Genomic DNA, 21901 nt, shown 5'->3' with positions numbered 1-21901 from the left:
TATATTGGCATGTTGCTGGATATTTGAGCAAACTGTGTAAAGATGTGCTGCTATTACCTACTTGCCTAAGGCACCTGATTGATTTAATAAAGAGCTAGCTGTCCAATAGCAAGGCAGGAAACACTAGGCAGGACTTCTGGACAGAGAGAGGACCTTGAGATGAATCTAGATTTGGCAGCCAGACCCGGAGGAGGAAGTGGGATTCATGGAACTGAGCACGTAAAAAGCCACGTGGCAGAAGGTAGAGTAATAGAAACAGGTTAATTTAAATTTTAAGAGCTAGATGGGAACAAGCCTAAACTAAGGCAAGCTTTCATAATTAATAACGGTCTCCATGTCATTATTGGGTGGTTGATGACGCCAAAAAAAAGAAAGTCCAACTACGTTTCCTGCCCAGTGTCCAGCTTGTGTAACCACATGGGGCCTGAGAAAGCTGAAAAAAGTTTCCAACACGAAGTCAGAGGTGGTTTCCTGCCAACCATAGTCTTTTGGGTAGGCTGGGTGCTCTCAGCATACAGAGTTATGGCTCCTTCAAGAGGCCCTGCTGTACAGCCAGCACTTGAACAGCTGGCACACTATGAGTAGGAGACTAGGTAAAAATGTATACCACAGATGGGCCAGCCAACTTCCCAGAGCTGGGGCGGTTAAATCTAGCTCCTGGCAGATACCCGTGGGCATGAGGCTAGGCTCTCAAGGAACCAAGGGGCATGGAGCCAGCTGCCAGCACCATGTGCTAAACTGAGCCTTGCATCAGATGGTCTAGATGTTTAAGGCTTGGGTCACGTTGCCAGAGAATGCTGCAAGCAATTAGTAAAGCCAGATCCAGACCAAAAAACAAAAAAAAAAAACTCTAAACATGTACAGAATTCCTTAAAATGTGTGCTTAGATGCTGAAAATGGGTATAGACAGTCATAGAAAGCAAAACAAATACTTTAAAAATAATAAAGTGAAGTCTTTAAAGAAAGAGTAAAGTAATATAAAAAGAGTAAGCCACACAAGGATGGAAATATACAGGGCATCTGGATCTTGTATGGTGTTTTGTTGACTTTGAGTTTTTTGAATGCTGATGAGCAAAGGATGCTACAAAGGGACATTGGATTATTAAAAAAGAAAAGAAAAGAAGCTAGTGAATTAAACCATTCTTCATATTTTAAGAATATCTTAACTTTAGAATGGAAGTCAGAAAATGTGTTACATTGAAGGAGAGGTTATGCTTTTGTTTCTAGTAGAAACAAAAAGCTATGGATTCTTTCAAAATTAAGGGGGAGACCTCCTGAAAATCTTGGCTATAGCCATGAAAGAAAAACTACATGACAGGTGACATATAAGCTGATCCCTCTACTATGGGAACAGCTCTGAGACTAGATGACCCGTGATAAATTTTATTGGCTACAGAGTCTTCATGACTTAGTATTGTATGCTATCCTTCCATATTGCATGGATGGAGATTTGTATTACAGTTTGGTTATACAGTCCAAACAAACTTAAAAGTTGACAGATACCTTTTACCTGCTCAAACACAGAGCAGAGAATAATCCTTAGCTGATTTGTACACACTACATGCTCCATACTTGTGTTAATGCTGATATGTATGCTACCATTAAAAGTTTGTGTGTTTTCAATAAATAAAAAATGAACCAGACACTAATGATAAAAAGTATCCCAGGTGATCCAGCCTCTCAAAATGCCTCTGTTGTAGTTTCTTCAAAAATCTATATCCAGAACAACTTCAGAGCTACTAGCTGAGAGGGTCCAGCCTCACAAAATACTCTTACCAAAACTTTAGATAAACCCTGCACTTTCCCACCACACAGAGACTGGACAACAAATGATACACTTAGCTCTCCTGGAACTTGACCATTATCTCAAATTTTCAGGGGCCCCTAAAGACACTGTTGCACCCAGAGAACAGGCAGCAATCTATAGAACATGACACCCACATTCCCAAAAGTTGGGGTGGGTGGTTTTTGGTCATTCTGTGGCTTATGGATGCTTATCACTGTTTAGAGGGGTTAGTTGCAAGTTGTTACTAGTCATGGTAAAAGGAAACTAAGGAAGGGAGGTTAGATTCAAAGGTCTCATTCTGAAAAAAAGGGGGCAATAGAGAAATTATAGGAAAAAGGGGTATATTATTGAATCTGCTTTTAAACAAAAAGTAACTACTAATCTCAAATATTTTATATTGGTATGGATTTTTATATATTGATACAAATTTAGGATTATTTTTGTTTTAACACACTGTATATATGGTTCTATTCTTGTTTAAGGTATTGTACCTATGCAGTTCATTGAAAAATGTAATGTATAATTCAGAAATTCAGGTTAGTGGTTAATCATCTACAACAATCAAATTTGTGGCCAAGTTAAGTATACTGTCACGGTCAAACATGTATTTTAGATAGAAAATTGGTCTTCAAACACCTCAGAGACCTACAGAATATGACCTTTAAGTTGTTTTAATAACATAGGGGATTTAATGAGAGACATGTTGCTCATGGCAGCATCAATTTACTTAAAAAAAAAAAACACCGATGATGGGCAGAGAAGAGGCTCCATAAGGAGTTTGCTTTCATTGTGATAGTTTGTCAATAGGCAGAAACTGCCTTGACCTTTACTGCTTGTGCAAATTGGACAAGAAGGACACAAGAAGCTGACTGCCAAACTTTGCCAAGACAAGGAAGGACAGTCCCTCAAATATTCCTGCTTCACAAAAATGTCCATCAAATATTCCAGGCCTGTAGGCTAATGATGGATTCTATAGCATTGCAGAGGAACTTTGGGTGACTTCCTAAACAGCTAGATGTCTCTGTACTTTCTATAGATTTGGAAGTTGCTTGCTTTTCACTTCCTGTTTACTCATGTAATAGTATATCTTTCTCAGGTCTCTGATGGGGTTGAAGACTAGATATTTATAGTTACAATTTTCCTTGTTACCAAATTCAGAAAAGAAATTCACAAAAGAGATGTAAAGTATATAAGGTTGAGAGACATAAAACCTTAAGTTGTTTATCTAAGAAAATGTTTTAATGTCTACAAAATATTTTTGGAATGGTAATACAAGTTATGATAGAAAGTGATTTAGGTATAAAACTTTGGACTCATCAAGATATTGTAGATAATACAGTGAATTTCTCTAAGTTTGCCAAATATAGATAGATGCACTGGACATTGTGAATGTGTCTTTACTTGAAAATTGTTCTTATTGTATGTAGGCAAAAAGGAAGAAATGATGCAGGATATTTGAGCAAACTGTGTAAAGATGTGTTACTGTTTTACCTTGCCTGCCTAAGGCACCTGATTTGTTTAATAAAGAGCTGAATGTTCAATATCTAGGCAGGAGAGGTTAGGCAGGACTTCCTGGCAGAGAGAAGAGCTTGTGATGAATCTAGGCATGTAAGATATTCAGCAGCCAGATACAGAGGGGGGCCACATGAACAGAGGTAAAAAGCCACATGGCAGAATGTAGTTAGTATAAAGTGGTTAATTTAAGTTATAAGAGCTAATTGGGAATAAGCCCAAATTAAAGGCCAAACTTCATAATCCAATAATAAGTTTCCATGTAATTATTTGGGAGATGACTTTCCCAAAAGAAAGAAAGTTCATCTACATCGGCATCTCCAAAATGCTGGGTTTTCTGCTGCAGCTGAGCAAACTTTCACCAATAGCCTCTCCTGGCTCCCTTCTGGGACACCAACCCTGTCACAGTGCCAAGCCTCAGCTGCTCTCCATGACCTCTTTATACCTTCAAAACCAGCACCACCTGGGTTACTCTTCCACTATCCAGTTTAGTTTCCAGCATGAGGTACAATTTTGGCTACTTCAGGAACACAGCTTTTGTGTGCTGACCCCAGGGAAACACTTACCAGAAGACTTACTTCAGTGATGCTGGTCTCTTGATAATAATAGCTGATTCTTCAGTTCTATCTGACCAGGCAGCACAGCTTCTTCACATAAAAGGCTCTCTAAATTCTGTCCTTTCTCCTGAAACTTCACAAGCAAGGCCCCCATCATCTTCACTGCTTGCAACATTCTTATCTCCCACATTCCTATAAAACAGCTGAGCTCTCAACATTCAATGCCTTTTCGAGCCCAAAGTTCAAAAGTCTTTCACAATTCTCCCCAAACAACATGATCAGAATGTCATAGCAATATACCACTATCCTGGTAACAACTTTCTTAGTTAGGGGTTCTAGTACTGTGATAAACATTATTACAAAGTGATTTTCAACCTTCCTAATACTGTAACCCAGGACACCAGCCAAGGATGGCACTACTCACAATGAGCTGGGTCCTTACCAATCAATCACTAATTAAGAAAATGCCCTACAGCTAGACCTTATGAAGGCATTCTCTCCATTGAGGCTTCTTTTTTCAGATGACTTTAGCTTGTGTCAAGTTGACATAAAACTAACCAGGGCAATTACCATTGATTTAACAGCTAACAACCACATAGAAATGAATAGTTAATATATTTGTCTCTCTGAATCTGGTTTACCTTACTCAGGATGATCTTTTTATTGTTCCATCCATTTACCTGCAAATTTCATGACTTTATTTTTTTTATCAGTGGAGTAATACTCCACTCTGTAAATGTGCCACATTTTCTTTATCTACTCATATGTTGAAAGACATCTAGGTTGTTTCCAGTTTTTGGCTATTATGAATAGAGCAGCAATGAATATGAATGAGCAAGTGTCTCTAGAGTAGGATGGAGCATCCTTTGGATACATGCCCAAGAGTAGTATAGCTCTACTGTTGGTTGATTCCCCATTTTCTGAGAAATTGCCACGCTGACTTCCAAAGTGGCTGTTTAAGTTTATATTTCCACCAACAATGGAGGAGTATTCCCTGCTCCACATCCTCACCAGCATGAGTTCTCATTTGATTTATTGATCTTAGCCATTCTGACAGGTGTTAGATGAAATATCAAAGTAGTTTAGAATTGCATTTCCTTGATTACTAGGGATTTTGAAGATTTCTTTAAATGTTTCTCAGTAATTTGAATTTACTCTTTTGAAAATTATCTATTTAGATCTATAACCCATCTTAAAATCTGTACCCTATTTTAAATTTATTTATTTTAATACCTAATTTTTGAGTTCTTTATATGTTTTGGATATTAGCCTTCTATCGAGGGTGTAGTTGGTAAAAAAAAAAATATTTTCTCAAGTCTGTGCTTCCTTCTCATGATATGATGGTGTTCTTTGCTCTGTTGACGATTTCCAGTTTCATGAGGTCCCATTTATTAATTGTTTGTCTTAGTGCCTGTGCTAACAGGGTTCTGTTCAGAAAGTCTTTTTTGTCCAATGATTCTAAGACAATTCCCAACTTTCTATTCTATCAGGTTTGTGCATCTTGTTTTATTTTGAAGTTTTTTTTTTTCATTTGGAGTTGAGTTTTGTGCAAGGTAATGAGTAATGATCTATGTGGATTCTTCTCAGTTCAGCTATGCATTTGACCAGTACCATTTGTTGAAGAGGCTGTAGTTTTTCAGTGTGTATGTATGGCTTATTGAAATTTAGGTGTCTATAGGTGTGTGGGTTTCTTTCTGGGTCTTCAATTTCATTTCATTGATCAATATGTCTGTTTTTGTGCCAATACCATGCTGATATTATTATAGCTCCATAGAACAATTTGGTTCAGGATGGTGTGTTAATTAGGGTTACTATTGCTGTGGTAAAAAACCATGACCAAAGAAAATTAGGGAGGAAAGGACTTATTCAGCTTATATTTCCACATCACAGTCTATTGTCAAAGGAAGTCAAGAAAGAACTCAAACAGAGCAGCGACCTGGAGGCAAGAGCTGATGTAGAAGCCATGGAAGAGTGCTGCTTACTGGATTGCTCATCCTGCTCTTTTATAGAAACCAGGACAACCAGCCCAAAGATGGCACCACCAACAGTGGGTTAGATCCTCCCCCATCAATCACTATTTAAGTAAAGGCCTTACACCAGATCTTATGGAGGTGTTTTCTCCATTAAGGATCCTTACTTTCAGATAACTCCATCTGTGTCAAGTTGACATAAAATTACCTAGCATTTCTTCTATTATTCAGGATTATTTTAAAAAATTTTAAGTTTTTTTGTTTCCGCATGAAGCTTAAAACTGTCCTTTCAAGATCTATGGAGAATTGTCTTGGACTTCTGATAGGGGTTGCTTTGAATATATAAATTACTTTGGTAGGTAGAATGGCCATTTCTACAATATTAGTAAATCTATGAGCATGGAGGATCTTTTCATCTTTTGATATCATCTTCAGTTTCTTTCTTCAATGTCTTAAAGTTTTTAAAACATTTTATTCTATTTACTTACTTACTTACTTACTTGCTTGCTTGCTTACTTACTCATTTATTTTATGTCAGATTCCCTGGAACTGGAGTTAAAGGCAGTTGTGAGCTGCCTTGTGGTTGCTGGGAATTGAACCCTGGTCCCCTGGAAGAGTAGCCTGTGCTCTTAATCACTGAGCCATCTCTCCAGCCCCATTTAAAGTCTTAAAGTATTTTATCATAACAGTATTGCACTTGAATGATTAGAGTTGTCTCAAGATATTTTTATATTTTATATTTATTGTTGAGGCTATTGTGAAAGCTTTTTACATGATTTCTTTCTCAGTTCATTTGTCATTTGCATATAGGAATTTTTATGCATTAATATTTATCCTGATACTTTACTGAATTTGTTTATCAGCTGTAGGAGTTTCCCAGTGGAAGTTTTAGGGAAACATATACACATATATATAGGCCCTTCTGGCTTTTAGAGTCTTTATTGTGAAGTCAATTGTTATTCTAATCAGCCTACCTTATATGTTACTTGGTCTTTCCCCCTTGCAGCTTTTACTATTATTTCTTTGTTCTGTACATTTTGTTTTTCAATTATTATGTGCTAAAGGGACTTTTCTGGTCTAGTCTATTTGGTCTTCTGTATGCCTCTTGTACTTTGATAGGCACCTCCTTCTTTAGGTTATGGAAATCTTGTTCTATGATTATTAGCTAAAAGGCAGAAAGATAAGCCAAATTAACACAATCATAGATGAAAAGGGAAACATAACATCTGTGTGATCTTCTGGCTATGGCGGTGTAGCGGTGGTCTGTTGCAGGGCTGGGCGTGAGACTGGGGATTGATGACTTAGATTTCTTGGTGAGTAGGACAGTGGTAATGTCCATGAAGCTTCCAAGATAAAATAATTGGCTAAAGCAAAAGAAAAAAGGTTCTGATTTTGCTACAGCAACCTAAATCTGTCAGGAAAATTCCTTCATGTTGTGTGCTAGCTTTTCCAGCTTCATGTTGCCATTAGCCTTTCCCTTTACTGTCTCTTGCTTCCCCTTCACTGAAGAAAATGTGATTTCACACTATTACATCATTTTATTGGATCTTCTATTTTTGATGTTTTATCATTTTTAATTTATTCTTTGAAATTTTATGCATATATACAGTGTGTTTTTGTTATGTCCATGCCTTATTCCTTTCCCTCTATATAAAAATGTGTGCTTAAAAATATCTTTTTATTTTTTTCCTTATTGCTAATTTTATTCCTAATAGCATTTAGTTGGTAGTTATAATTTCACCCATTGCTTTGCCATCTATAAAAAAATTCTCCCCAACCTCAAAAAGACTGTTTCAAAATTATGTTTTAATGAGCATTGTAATTTTAATAAGAAAATAACCAGGTTATTGTGAAAAAAGGCATAGAACACAAAATGGAAAGCAAGCCCTCTGTGTCCCCTGTAATCTCCGTTTTCACTCCAGTCTTCAGAAGCAGAAGTAACAACACAAGACAGTCCTAGATTTGAAAGGGTTAGTTGGTAATTTGTGAATACCCACTGGTGGATGTGGGTGACCCTCTCTAATTGGAATATATTACACTGTACATCTTTTTAATTGCTATGTGTTTTCTGGTTTCCTGGTCAACAAAGCAGAGACACTGATCTAACACCCAATGAACAGAATCCATCACCATTGCCAGGGAGATGTCACTGGGATGAAGCCCCCGGGCAGGGCATCTTAAAGATTTGTGATTTCCATGGTGACTTAGGGAAAATTAAAAAGAGATTCTCTAAGGTGGGATGAGAAGGCTAAAACTATTATTAAAGGCTCCGTTCTGTATGCAGCATTTATTAATGCTGTGCCTTTAATGTGCTTCCCTCCATGGGCTCAGCAGCCCTTGTTTAGAATTGCATGAAGAGCAGCACAGATGGCAAACTTGGCTTGAATAAACTGGCCACAGTCGGTCATGATGTAATGCCTTAAATGATTGCATTCAAAGATGAATTTTAAAGCACAGTGTAGCATCTGATATTTATAAAAGTATTATTTGTATTCTAATCTTCAGACAGGTAAACACTTTCAATGGCCTAAACACCAAGATCATCCCATATACAAGAAGCCAAGTTGGAATTGAAAACTTCTCCCCTTCCATCCTCCCTCCAACCTTCCTTCCCTCCTCTCTCCCTCATTTCTTCCCATCCTCTGTTCCCTTCTGTCTTCGTCCCTCTTTCCTTCCCTTCCTATCTTCCTCCCCCCTTACTCCTATCCTCCTTCCCTTGACTCTCTCCTCTCCCATCCTTTCTCCCTCCCAACCTCTTTCTTGTTCTGCCTTCACAAAGCAGGTACAAAATAATTTTACTAATGTTACAAAATTTTGTTCCTTTTAAAATGTTCCCTGATTTGCATGTCACATTAGATCAATTTTCTTGATTATATGTCTTCCTGTCACTCTCTCTCCCTAGCAAGTGACTTGCAAATACATACAGCTAGCATGCTTTGAAATTTTATAATGAGGTCTTATGCCTATGATCATGGCTTAATGATTGTAAATAATATTTATGGCTATTCCTAAGAACCTTATCTTTTGATTAGGTACAATAAAAATCTCTGTGAATATTTTGGCTAACTAATCTCTACTGTAATGATTACTGGATCTGTGGTAGCAAGGATAAAATACAGTGATTTCCAATAGTTTGGTACAGTTTTTCTCTTTTGCATCATGTTTTCTAGAACTCTTAAGAATACAAAATATAGGCTGGTTCATTCATATTAAGAAAATCGCCTTGGAATAGTTACTGAAATTCGGGACTATTTTCTGTCTCCAAACCCTGCCCTGTATTCAGTCTTTTTCCAGCAGTGCTGCAGTGGGAGAGTTCCTTAGTTTGTACACAGGGCAGTTAGCATTAGTCTGACTTCTGTATACCAACACAACAGACATAATAGATTTAGACATTAATAGAGGAGTCATTGTGTTGATTTACACAACCTGTCTGGGTAGTCCAAAAATAACTGATTTTACACTGGACAGGCCAATAACCCAGTAGCTACTCAATCCAAGATGCTGGATGCCTCAGCCTTCCTGATCAGGGGCTGAAGGCCTAGAAGATTCCTGGAGAGTCCCTATTTGTAGCTGAAAGTTTTGCTGTGTCCTACCCGATCTGCAGCTGCTCAGACCCAAGTAAACACACAGAGGCTTATATTAATTAAAACTGCTTGGACCTGTCCCTAGTGCATGAGCTGGCTTTTTGGAGCCTGGTGCCTATGATGAAACACTTTGCACAGCCTTGGCGCAGGGAGGAGGGACTGAGACCTGCCTCAACTGAATGTGCCAGGCTCTGCTGACTCCCCAAGGGAGACCTTGCCTTGGAGGAGGTGGGAATAAAGGGTGGGTTGGGGGGGCTGGGGGTGGGAGGAGGGAGGACAGGGGAATCTGTGACTAATACATAGGATGAATGGAAAATTTCTTAATTAAAATAAATAAGACTCTCTGCCCCTCTGGGGGAAAAAAAACAAAAACAAAACAAAAAACTGCTCAGCCATTAGCCCAGTCTTACTACTGACTAGCTTTTACATTTAAATTCAGCCCATTTCTGTTAATCTATACATCGCCACGTTTTCTGTGGCTTTACCTGTGCCCCATTACATGCTGCTCCCTGAACAGTGGACTGGCATCTCCTTACTCAGCCTTCCTCTTCCCAGGATTCTCCTTGTCTGCTTATCCTGCCTATACTTCCTGCCTGGCTACTGGCCAATCAGCATTTTATTAAACCAGTGTAAAAAAGCATTATGCCACAGCAACTATTCTTTGTCTTCAGGCCACAATGGGAGCCTGGAAAAGCTAGATTCTGCTGTCTATAATGAAAAGTGTCTACAGAAGCCACAGGAGTGGCAACAAACCAAACAACATGGCAGACTACCTCACAGGTTAGACTTGAAGGTAATGAGTTTAAAGCCAAAGCTCTCTGTTCACTAACGTCCCCTCCGTTCCTTCTTCACACACACCAGACCAATTTGCTCATTTCACAGGAAACTCTCACCAAGGGGACAAGGATTTGACAAGGAATGAAAAGAAGCCAGCACTCAGCCATTCTGGTCCGCAGGGCATGTGTGGACAGCCACCTTTGAACTGCAACTCATTGGGGTAGGCTCTTCTTTCCCGTTAGTTGGTTGTGACAAGAGGGGGTCAATGAAATGTTCCATCATCTTAGAGCCACAACAGAAGGCACAGATCTAGCTCGCTTGTCCAGGCATTTGGTGGACCATCCCCCCTGCCTGGGCCCCTATCTGGAATTGTTACAGCTACAGCTGATGTCCATTGATCATTTTCAAGGGAGAAGGCTGGGAAGTATGATTCTTACTAATTTCTTAATTCTTATAATTAAAGGGCAGTGGTGTTTTGAGCTGTAAATATTTTTATTTGTGTTCTGAAAACTATAGAAGCCTCCAATTATAATTATAATTTAAAGCAAATCCCTTAAAACACAATATATTTCTTAATATAATCTGAAATTATGTGTGATTATAGGTGTGGTCTTCCTCATGGTGAAGTGATCTTGAATATGGCACTTAAGGCAGTTGCTGTTGATACATTTTACATTAATATTAAGAGACAATGCACCAGTGTTTCATCATTTCAAACTACTGCTGAATGCTTCTTAACTTTTTCATGTATTAAGTATGTTTCCTTCTGTTGGTACTGGTCCTGACAAAGAACCAGAGTATATATTCAACATTTGAAATATTTGGATTTGTCTTTAGGCTTCAGACTTGACGTACAAATGTTGCCTTCTGTGGAACTACTCTCCTGTCTTGCATTCATCTAATTCCGGTTACTAAGATGTCTAAGTCCCGTGTAGAAAGGATACATACAGGCCTGCATTTGACCCACAAGACTTCATTATGTGCTTTGGAACTGTTCAGAATTCTTTATAAACAAATTGTTAAAAGATGAAGTAATAATGGCTCTAGAAAACAAATTGCCAATAGAAACTGCTATTATTGAGGGTGAAATGTAATATAATCTGTACACTTCCCAGAAGCATTAATGATTAAATAGTTTTTAAAATTAGAATCACCTTATAACCAAAACTACCTCTTTTAAAATATATTTTATTATAGAGATGAAGATATGTCTTAACAATTAAGAACATTTGGATTTCATTCTCAACATTCACATGGCAGCTTACAGCAATCCACAATTCCAGTTCTGAGAGATACAAAACCCTTTACCAGGTGTGCATGTGGTACACACATATATATATACAGGCAACACACCCATATATATAAATGTATATACTCTTTGAGAATGTCATAAAATGTATTTGATCATGCTTGATCCTCCCCCAATCCACTCACACTCATTCTCTGTACTTTTACCTTTCTACTCACCCAACTGTGAGTTTTCTTTTTCCCTCCATTTAGTCTAGTTTGTGTTATGGAGTGGGGCTTTCCTAAAGCATTGTCAACCTACCAGGAGACACATCATTAAAGAAAATGAACTCTTCCTTTCTCAGAAGATATCATATGTCAATAGCTTCTTAGCTGATGGTGAGATTTCATGCTCACTTATCCTTTATTCCAGGATTCTGTCTCGTGTGAGCTGGAGCAGGGCTTGTGCATACTGTTAAGATTGCTGTGAGTTCATATGGGTAACTGACTCTTAAAATTTTTTCCTTCCCCTCTTCCATGAAAATCTATGAGCCTTCATAATAGGGATTGGATTTAGCTGGCCTATTTAGGGCTGAGCATACCATATTTTATTTTCTGCACTTGGCCAGTTGAAGGTCTCTGTGCTAATTGTCAGCTAGTACAAGGAAATGCTTCTCTGCTGAGAGTTGAGAGACACACCAACCCATGGCCGAAGCCACCTCTTTAAAAAGTTTTGACATAATCTCTACTGGAAAGTTTATAATAGAACTTGATGGGTTCATGACAATTCAGCTTATAAAATGCATTTGTTGGGATGTGTTTATATTTTGTTATGTTTCAATTACAGTGAAGCAGTTAAACTCCTAACAGTAATGTCAACAAAGATTGTATTAGTTTGCTTGTTTCATTTATCATTGACAAATCTGTAAGTACTTTAGGAAATACTTACTTTAAACCAGCATCATTAATTTGTATGAGGATGTATATTTTAGTAACACTGCTTTATTATTTTAATTTTTAAAGAATTGCAGTCATGTTCTGGATATTGAATAAATTAATGGAAAATTATATTGTTGTCTATTCATGTTCCTGCTAAAGCAAATTTGTGAGCACATCAAAAATTCAAGTGGTGTTGTTGCCATGAGAAGAGCAGTTGTCCTCTGTACTCAGTAACATTCTTACTCTGTCCTTGTTGCATGTCCTATCCTCACACACTTCGACATGTCGGAACCTGAACTTCACTGTAGATGTTGGCCTTGTTCAGAGCTGTTTTCTTCTAGCTGAGTAATAACAAGCATTAACATCACCTAAGAGTTCCTCATGCAAATCATTAGCCTTTTTTAGAGACCACATTTACCCTTTTCACAAGGTTTCTTGGGGACATAACTAATGCTTTAACCTTCAACGTACTGTTACATGCCAGGCACACTCATTTACATCTCTGCCCTGAACAACATGAGCAAAACAGAGTAGTCTCCAGAGTTAGACACACTTTTTGTCATGAAAGAACCCCTAGGTATGACAATACACAAGAATCTACATCCTAGCAATGACAGCTATTTCTCAACTAGCCTAAAACAAGACCATTTTCTAATAGTATTTCAACTGGAGACTGTCCTACTGATATGACTAGCTCATAAGTCTTGGAGGTTTAAATGAAAAACCAAGAGCCTGTGGGGATCATACCAATAGGCGTTAAAAGGAAACAATAGTCATGTAGGCTGTTGCTATGCTATAGTCCTTAAGACTGAGGCATTTAAAATGAAAATATAGTTTATTTTTTTTATAATTTTAGGAGACAAAAGGTCCAAGATCAAGACGCCAAGTGGGTGTGGTATGTCTAGTTGTATGAGAAAATGAAAAGTGTGGAAAGTGGGATCCCATAGGCTATGTTCATTCTTTTCTGCTTTCCTATATTGCCTATTCCTATCATTACAATTCTGCTCTCAGGAGCCAGTTAATCCTAATCACTACCTTAAGACCCTGGCACCAAACTCCAGCGACAGATGAATTTGGAGGGGTAAGTTTCTAATGCATAACTTTTAGGGAGTCCATTTTCAGAACAGCGGGGGAGGAGCAGCAACTCAGGTCTGGCATGATCTAGAGAGTCATGCATTAGAGAAGGGAAAGCTACAATGACTGATACTGAGGCTGGCTGGCTGCCCCAAAATTTCTGCTTCCTGAAGGGCAGGGGAGTCATCAGAGAGTCCTGCCATGGTGCTTTCTTGGGCTCAGTTTTTTTCTATGTGGCTTTATAAGGCCTTCTTCCTATAAATTAACCTCCTCAAGTCTATCCTATCATGTTCTCTGAAATCTAAGCAAAGAAAATACTACTTTATGCTCTATTCACAAATATGATGTCTTAAAGCACTGCCTGTGCAAATGCTTATGAGTTTACTCAGACCTCAGGAGAACCTATGGATGGCTATGGTTTCCCCAACTTATTTCATAGACTTCATGAGTAATCTTAAATTCACAGGCCTGGAATCTTTGTATTTGGGACTGAGGGTTTTACTTTCTTGTTTTACCTAAATATTATCAATCTAAATGCACAAATCAAGAAAAAAATATTTGTATCTAATGGTGCACTTTACCTATAGTAAACTCAAGTGTATAGGTGAGTTTTTTCTCTTTGAACGTAGGCATTACTGGTAGTTCACTTGCTGTTCTGTCTGTGACACCACCCACCCAGAAGTACCACCAGAAGATGTACATTGTAGACATTTGATTCTATACTTACAGAGAGTACACAGAGCTCACATGATGTTCCTAATTGGGCAGACCTGTAGCACAGGAGGTAGTGCCTGACAAAAACCTCTGCTGACTCTTTTCGCTAAAGCAGTCAGGTGTACCGTGTCACAAGCTGGGGTGGGGTGGGGGCGATGGGAATTACTCAGGTGCTAGGCACAATTTCATCTCTGGAGTATGTTGTATTGGCTTCTGCAGTTATGAGATGAGCAGATTTTATGAAAAATCCCCTTGTACACTTTTTATTTTTTAAATAAAAAGGCAAAACAATGTTATATAGAGGTTTTTTTTACAGTACATCAGGTTTCAAACATTTTGTGTTATTTTGTTTTTGTTTGATATAATTTTGTCTTTTGATATCAGTATAATCTCACAGTCATAAAATAAATGAAAAAATGTTCATTAATTTGTAAATCTTGGTGTAGATTTAAACTTGTATGTTCTTTACTCACTTGGTATAATGTACTAATGAACATACCTATGTTAACAGTTTCTTAGCCAGAATGTTCCCATCTACATGTTTAATAAGTACCCAGATACTTAGTCTTACATATAATTTCAAATTTATTTCATCATGATTATTCTGACCTATGCTATTTTGATTTGATTCCATGTTGTATCTTTACTTAGTTCCTCCTATTCATGATATATTAGGCTCAAGTCTTATTAATTTAACCATCTCAAAGACAGACTTTTTAAAATTTCATTTGTTTTCTATGTTCTTTAAATTCATCTTCTTCATCTGTTTTATACTCATGTTTTCTCTAAAAGTCACTGTGAGATTTAAAGTGCTTTCTATGTTTTTCTTTAACATTCTTAACAGGTATATAACAATGACAATTCAGTGGCGTTTACTCTCTCTAGAATCTGTGTTTGTCCTGGGTAGATTTTCTCCCACTTTCTGCAGGCTTTATAAGTGTTCCCTTCAGGGTGTGGGCTAGCTTCATATTCCTGTAATTGGTTTCAAACTTTTGTCTATGACGCAGTTTTGTAACCTGAACACAGTTGAATCTTTTCCATCTTTGCTTTTATGATCCGTTCAGAAGATTGGCAGCAGCATTCAGTATAACGTACTTGAAGATCTGTATATATATATATGTGTGTGTGTGTGTGTGTAATTATATATAGTTTTTCATGTTTCAGTTAGTGGTAATTGGCTTTTCCCCCTTTATTTCCAGCTCTTTGAAAATAAATGTTCTATACACTTTGTCTGGCATGCTTTCAACAGGTAGGCAAACCTGAACATTGCTAACCCCTTTTGCTTTGAAACAAAATTCTGTAGCATACTTAAAATTATCATTTATTCATAGAATTTAAACTCAAAGTTTTAAACTTATATTCAGAGATCTTTAGTTGTTTACAAAGGTGCACTTAGAAAAATAAACAATATAAAAAAATCATGAATCTTACTCATACTTTAAAGTAGCCATGCTGTGAAGTAGCGTTTTATATTACATTCAATTAAATGTTACTATTGTTACTATTAAATTATATGATAGTGTGAAAATTTGCTTTGATACTTTTTCTTTATTCTCACTTAAAAATTAGTTCTTTACATCTAGTATCCACTTATGAGTGAGTATATACCTTGTTTGTCCTTCTGAGTCTGGGTTACATCACTCAGGATGATTTTTCTAGTTCCATCCATTAGCCTTCGAATATCATGATGTCATTGTTTTTTACTGCTGAGTAGTACTCCATTGTGCATACGTACCACATTTTTTTAATCCATTCTTCTTTTGAGGGGCATCTAGGTTGTTTCCAGGTTCTGGTTGGGTAGGGAGAGGCTGGAGGAGTGGGAGAAGGGAAGAGAGAGGGATCTGTAGTAGGTATGTAAAATGAATAAAAAAGTTCTTAATAAAAAATTAGTTCTTTGATAATCTCCTACAATATATTTTGATTGTATTCATCCCTATTGCAACACTTTCTAGATCCATTCCTCTTCCTTTAACATCACATTTTGTGTCCTCTTTAAAAAAAAAAATCAAGTTCAAATTGTGCTGTCTATATACTCTTGGGTTTGTGTCCATCCACTAGAGATTGGGTTATCTACCAAAGGGGTTGCATCATTAAACACAAACAAACAACAAAGAAAAGAACAGACTCTCCTCTCCCAGAAGCCATGGATTTCCAACAGCAACTCAGCTGAGGGTAGAATTTCCACCTCCCCTCTCCATGCTGGGATTTTGTCTGCTTTACGCTTGCACAGACCTTGTACTTGGTGTCACAGCTGCTGTGTATTCATATGTATAGCGGCCAAGCTGTGTCCAAAAAATGCCATTTCCTTATAGTCATTGACTGTCTCTGGCTCTTACAATCTTTCCACCTCCCCTCCCACTGAATGTTGAGTTGAGGAGACATGAAATAAACATCCTATGTAAGGCTGAGATTCCCTGTCTTCTCTTCTCTGCAACTTGAGGACTTCTGAGTCTCTGGGTTAATTGCCATCTACTGCAAGATGAAGCTTTCTGTGATGAGGACTGAGATGGCCACTTATCTGTGCATATAATGTTAAGTCCTTAGAAGTGGGTTTAATATTCTGTCCTTTTAGCAGAATAACAATAGTAGGTCCTTCTTCCATGGCCAGAGACCCATGTAGACAGTCTCAGAACTATAACTACCATTATGGAAATGTAAGAATAATAGCTGTGATTATGAGAAATGCATATAAGCTATATGTTTACTAAAACATTTGTAGATTTACATATAGCAATTTTGAAAATGCCTTCTTTCCATTTAGCTGTCTTTGTTAAACTTGCTTTTATATGGTATTTTTTTCATAATGAGTAGTTTTAATACATGCAGAAGAATTCAGCTAGTAAGGACCTCCCTTTCAAGTCCTTGGTGACAGGTAACATATAAATACTTCATCAAGTGTTGACAGTTAGCCTTGTAGATGTGTGCCCATGTTTCTTGTTTGAAACATGATGTTGCTCAGAGATGTGTTTGCTAGCTAGAGCAGTTTGATATGTGTGCTTTTCTTTACTGCCTGCAGTAATATAAAGCATCGAATTTAGACAGGTAGAACATGACATCACAATAGCAAAATATGAGAATGAGCATTCTAATAAAAATACCACATTCGTGTCTCATTTTTTAAAACAAATAATGCCAACAACTTGCTCCATTATTTTGCTCAAATTGAAAAGCATGCAGTGAAAAATGCTTCCCCAAACAGTCTTATTTGGGAGAACAATATTGCTGTAACTGAGAAAGCTGAAGGTAACTGTCAGATTCTGACAGCGTATTTTCTAATATATCTCTTCAAAGGCGAAATCTAATCATGCCCTCTCGTTCCCCTGCCATTTAATCCCTCTCCTCAATGCTTCCTGCCTCCCAAAAGCTGTAATGAAAACCCTCATTCCTGGAAAAGCTCTCGGCTCCCTCACCTCTCATTAGCTGAACCCAGCTCTGTCAAGTTTTATTTCTTCAGCTCTCTCCCATGGCCGAAGTGAAATTTTATATATATATATATATATATATATATATATATATATATATATCTCAAAGGAAATAGTAGTGGGGTATTTTTTCTCAAAGGAAATATATTGCAATTTAATAAGATGTTGGGAACAAGTAGCCAGGTCAGCCTGTTATTTATCCTCTCAGTTAGGGTGTTTTGTTTAGAAGTCAGCAGAAATGAAACAACAACATTCTACATAGAGTCACCAACTGATCCATTATGAGTGTCAGTATTATAAAAAGGAAGAAGAAAAAGAAAGCCTCACAGAAATTTTGTCACACTTTTACAATTTGATATTATTTACCTTTAGTTTTCTTGATAGAAATTAGGAATATGATGGAAGATATTTCTCTAAAAACTGAAGTCAGGTCTCTCATATAGAAAAAACTAAAATGTACTTTCTAATAATTAAATTTCTCCATAAACAGAATAAGCTTATCTGCCAAAAATAAAATCTGTCAAAAGAATTCTTAAGCAACTTCCATGGGTTCTACACTAGTCAATTTGGCACAAGCCAGAGTCACTTGGAAAGAGAAACCTTAACTGAAGAGTTATGCCCATAATAGGCCCATGGGCATATCTTGGGGGTATTTTCCTGATTAACAACCCATGTGGGAGGGCCTAGCTTACTAAGGGCAGTGCCGGCCCTGATTAGTTAGTCGAGCTGTACAAGTACAGTAGCAGAACAAGCCAGGGTCAAGGAGAAGTAGTGTTTCCTCGTGGCCTCTACTTTGGTTTCTGCCTCCAGGTTCTTGCCTTGATTTCCTTCCATGATGAACTGTGATGTGAAATGAAAAGCAAACTAAACCCTTTCTTCCCCAAGTTCTTTTTGGTAGTATTTTATCACAACATCAGAAAAAACAGCCTAAGATGCTGTGGTCCCCAGCATAAGTGGTCACTTCTTTTTTTCACTGTTTCTTTAGCCTATAGCCGCCCTCAATCTAGACATTCAATACAAATATTTATTTTATTAACAACAATATAACTATGTAGAAATTACCAAATAGTATTCAATATTAATTCTTAATATGTAATAATGATTTTTCTCATTGAATGTTTGTAATATCATCACAAAACAATACTGTTTTCCCTATGTTCGTTAAAGAAAATTAACACATAAATGATTTTAACTAAATGTATGCATGTGTGCATAATAAACATACATTAGCCAATGAGTAAAGAAGAAATAAATATAAGGATAAATGTATATATAAAAGGGGAAATTGGGCAGGGTAAAACGTGAAATGCATTCTTTGTCAATGACTATAGACATTTTGCACCCATGTCTATATATTTAAAAGCTACATATTAAAGATAATATAATCATATTTATTGCTGTTCTGGCTTGCTTTTTATTAATGTGACATGCCTGGGAAAAAGGAACTTCAATATTTGAATTATCTTCATCATATTGGCCTGTCTATGGTGGGTTTTTTGTTTTGTTTTTTTTTTTTATTAATGATCAATATGGGAGAGCCTACACACAGACTATGGACAGTGCCACCCCTAGAGAGTTTGGTTCTGGGCTATATAAGGAAGCAGGGAGCAAGATCCAGAGCAAGCTATTCCATTTTTAGGAGCATTTCTCCAAGGTCTCTGCTTGAGCTCCAACCTCTAACTTCCTGCTTTTGTTCCTGTTACAACTTCCTTCAGTGATGGACTATGATGTGTAAGTATAAGTTAAAAAAAAATCCTTCATCCACAAGCTGCTATTGGCCAGTGTTTTATCAAAGCAGCAGAGGAGTAAACCAGGATAGCTGCCATTGACATCCATTTACCATTTTTCTAGGCACCCTTTGCCATAGTTTTCTCAGGTAGCACCCATCAGTCATTTCGATTGTGTTGCTATGAAAACAAGAGGAAAGGAAAAAAAAAGATCTATTGTGTATAAACTCATTCACTTACAAATTTAATTTATCAGTAGACTTTGAGTTCACAATTAAACTTCTTTCAGTAAATAGTGGGCCTCAGCATGAGCAAGGAACACAATGAAGCATTCTTATTCCTAGGACACGAAAGCCACACGCTCACTGAAAGGGCCTCTTCCTAGCTTTATGTGATATCCAGTGTTCCTACTGATATGTTTTACAGCAAATTGCCAGTTACATGGTATTACTAAACAGCTAGGAAATGATTATCTACTGAGACCAGTGTGATACAATGGAGAAATACAGATTATAGTGTGTAGATCTGCCCCTGAGGAGACTTTAGATGTTATACTTTTGTTGTATTATTAAGATTGTGTTTTGATGATTTTATACCTAGGGATTGAATTACATATAATTTTTGAAGGTTGTATTTTGAACTTTGAATATTCCCCATTTATATAATCCCAGAACAAAATATGATTGGGGAAAATATATTTAAAGTACCAGTTATAATTAAATAGAGGCATGTGTTCATAGAACACCAGTATTTATGAGAAAACAGACATTTTATTAATTCAGTGCTACAGTATGACATTCACAAGACACTAAGCACTGGTTTTGAATCTGTCCTGACGTCCTTAGTAAACTCAGATTATGTGGCAATGTAGATGGTAACATCATGTAGTAAACACAGATACAGAAATGAAGAATAAAGGTAGAAAAATAAATAAAATTAGACAGAAAATGGAATGAGAATAGCTAACCACTTAGCTTCAGGTGTGTCCTTCACCACCCATGTGGTGACAGTAAGGTATTGTTTGCATGGATTTGCAGCTCAGCCTCCAGAAGGAAGGCGATGCGAAGAGCCTGGGGTGAGAAATGAGTGATCCCACCCTCATCTGCCTGGTGTAGTTTTGTTCACCTTGACTTCTTTTTTGCTATAGATTTATCCTGTGATGAATTCATGCATGTATGTAATACATTGTGGTCACATTCATTCTTTTATCTTCTTCTCTTTTCCCCTCCCACCCCAGTACTCCCCCCATCTCTTCCCTTCAAGTTCGAATCCCCCGTCATGTCTTTTGTTCTGCATTTGCACTGTGACCACATCTTAGTTAAACCAGTGGCATGAATGTGGAGCTACTGAGGACAATAGCCTTCTCTCGCCATCTGCTCTGCCATTGGTTGCTCTGGGCAAGGTGATTGAATGGTTTTGGATCCAGTCTCATGCAGACCCTGTGCAGGAAACTGCAGCTACTGTGAAAAACATGAGTGCCATGGCCATATCATGTACAGAAATCAGGATTTTACAGACCTCTTCCCCATTGTTTGTTATTTTGTTTGTTTGTTTGACCTTTTCTCATCCTATCTTTTACAATGTTCTCTGAGCTTTGCAGGGGATTCTATGGGACAAGGCTAATCATTCAACAGCCACTTGCTATTAGCACTTTGGTCAGATTTGAGTTTCTCTGATGAACATTGGGCATAATAGAAATTTCCTTGATCAGGGCAGATGCCAGCACTAGTGTGGATAAAAACATAAAGATTTGAGAAGCAGTTTGGCAACACATCCATTTAGCAAAACAAAACCACTTGCAACTCTTACTCAAGCTTGCTCTCACCTCCATGTTGCTACCTATTAATTCTTAACCAATTTTACCACTGGACTCTCTCTCTAAAATCATCTGTAGAGAATAGCTTACATAAGGCTCACAAGATTCTGACAGAAAGTAAGTTTCATGCATTTTACAAGGCAGCATGAAAGTGGCTTTAATTAAAATCCTGGAGGAAATATAGAGTTTCACAAGCCATTAAAATATATAAAACTCTGTGGTAAGTAAAAGAGATGTCACTTGCTGTAATTTTAAGTATCTGAAGACATTGAAAGAATAAGAGTTTACTAGAGAATAGTAGTACATTGTACATGATTTCTTCAACTGTAGTACTGAGTTTATCATGTAAAGAAAGTATATTTAATTAGTTACTTCAATGAATATATCATTATTAGATTGTTATATAAATTTTTTATAATGATTGTGATGTTGTGGCTCATTAGAAGTTACAATTGGCTATAGGCAGATAATGAAATAATTCTAAAGGATGTATATTTAACCCCCATTTTTATAGCTGAGCCCAGCTTGGCAAACAGCACAGAACCCAAAAGATTATAATGTTAAAAATCTTCATTTTATTATATATCAACTAGTGGGTGAATTCTCTGCTCATATTCATACATTTACTTCCTAAATAGTTTCTCATATATCTTGCATATTCTGGTCATATTACTATTATTATTTTATATTTATTGTTATTAGAAATCTGCTACGCCCACAGCTGTGACACCTGTGTAGCTGTAGCAAAGCATGCCACTGCGCTGGGGCCCAGCAGCTGAAGGGTTGAGGTTAGAGC

The 21901-nt window shown here is 37.2% G+C and overlaps 1 long non-coding RNA gene across 5 annotated transcripts in view; it reads left to right on the top strand.

The window, feature by feature from the left end:
* The window catches only part of LOC119088248, a 167964-nt gene that overhangs the window by 26461 nt on the left and 119602 nt on the right, over positions 1 to 21901 (top strand). For 4 of the 5 annotated variants that reach the window (XR_005091879.1, XR_005091880.1, XR_005091881.1 and 1 more), the window contains exon 1: positions 9971 to 10406. This is a non-coding gene — a long non-coding RNA (uncharacterized LOC119088248). Of the gene's footprint in view, positions 1 to 9970; positions 10407 to 21901 lie in introns of those variants that run through there. The other variant, XR_005091882.1, reaches the window with a different exon arrangement.

The sequence above is a fragment of the Peromyscus leucopus genome, chromosome 6, assembly GCF_004664715.2.
Source record: "Peromyscus leucopus breed LL Stock chromosome 6, UCI_PerLeu_2.1, whole genome shotgun sequence".
Taxonomy (NCBI): domain Eukaryota; kingdom Metazoa; phylum Chordata; class Mammalia; order Rodentia; family Cricetidae; genus Peromyscus; species Peromyscus leucopus.
This window is presented reverse-complemented; position numbering and strand designations above follow the sequence as displayed.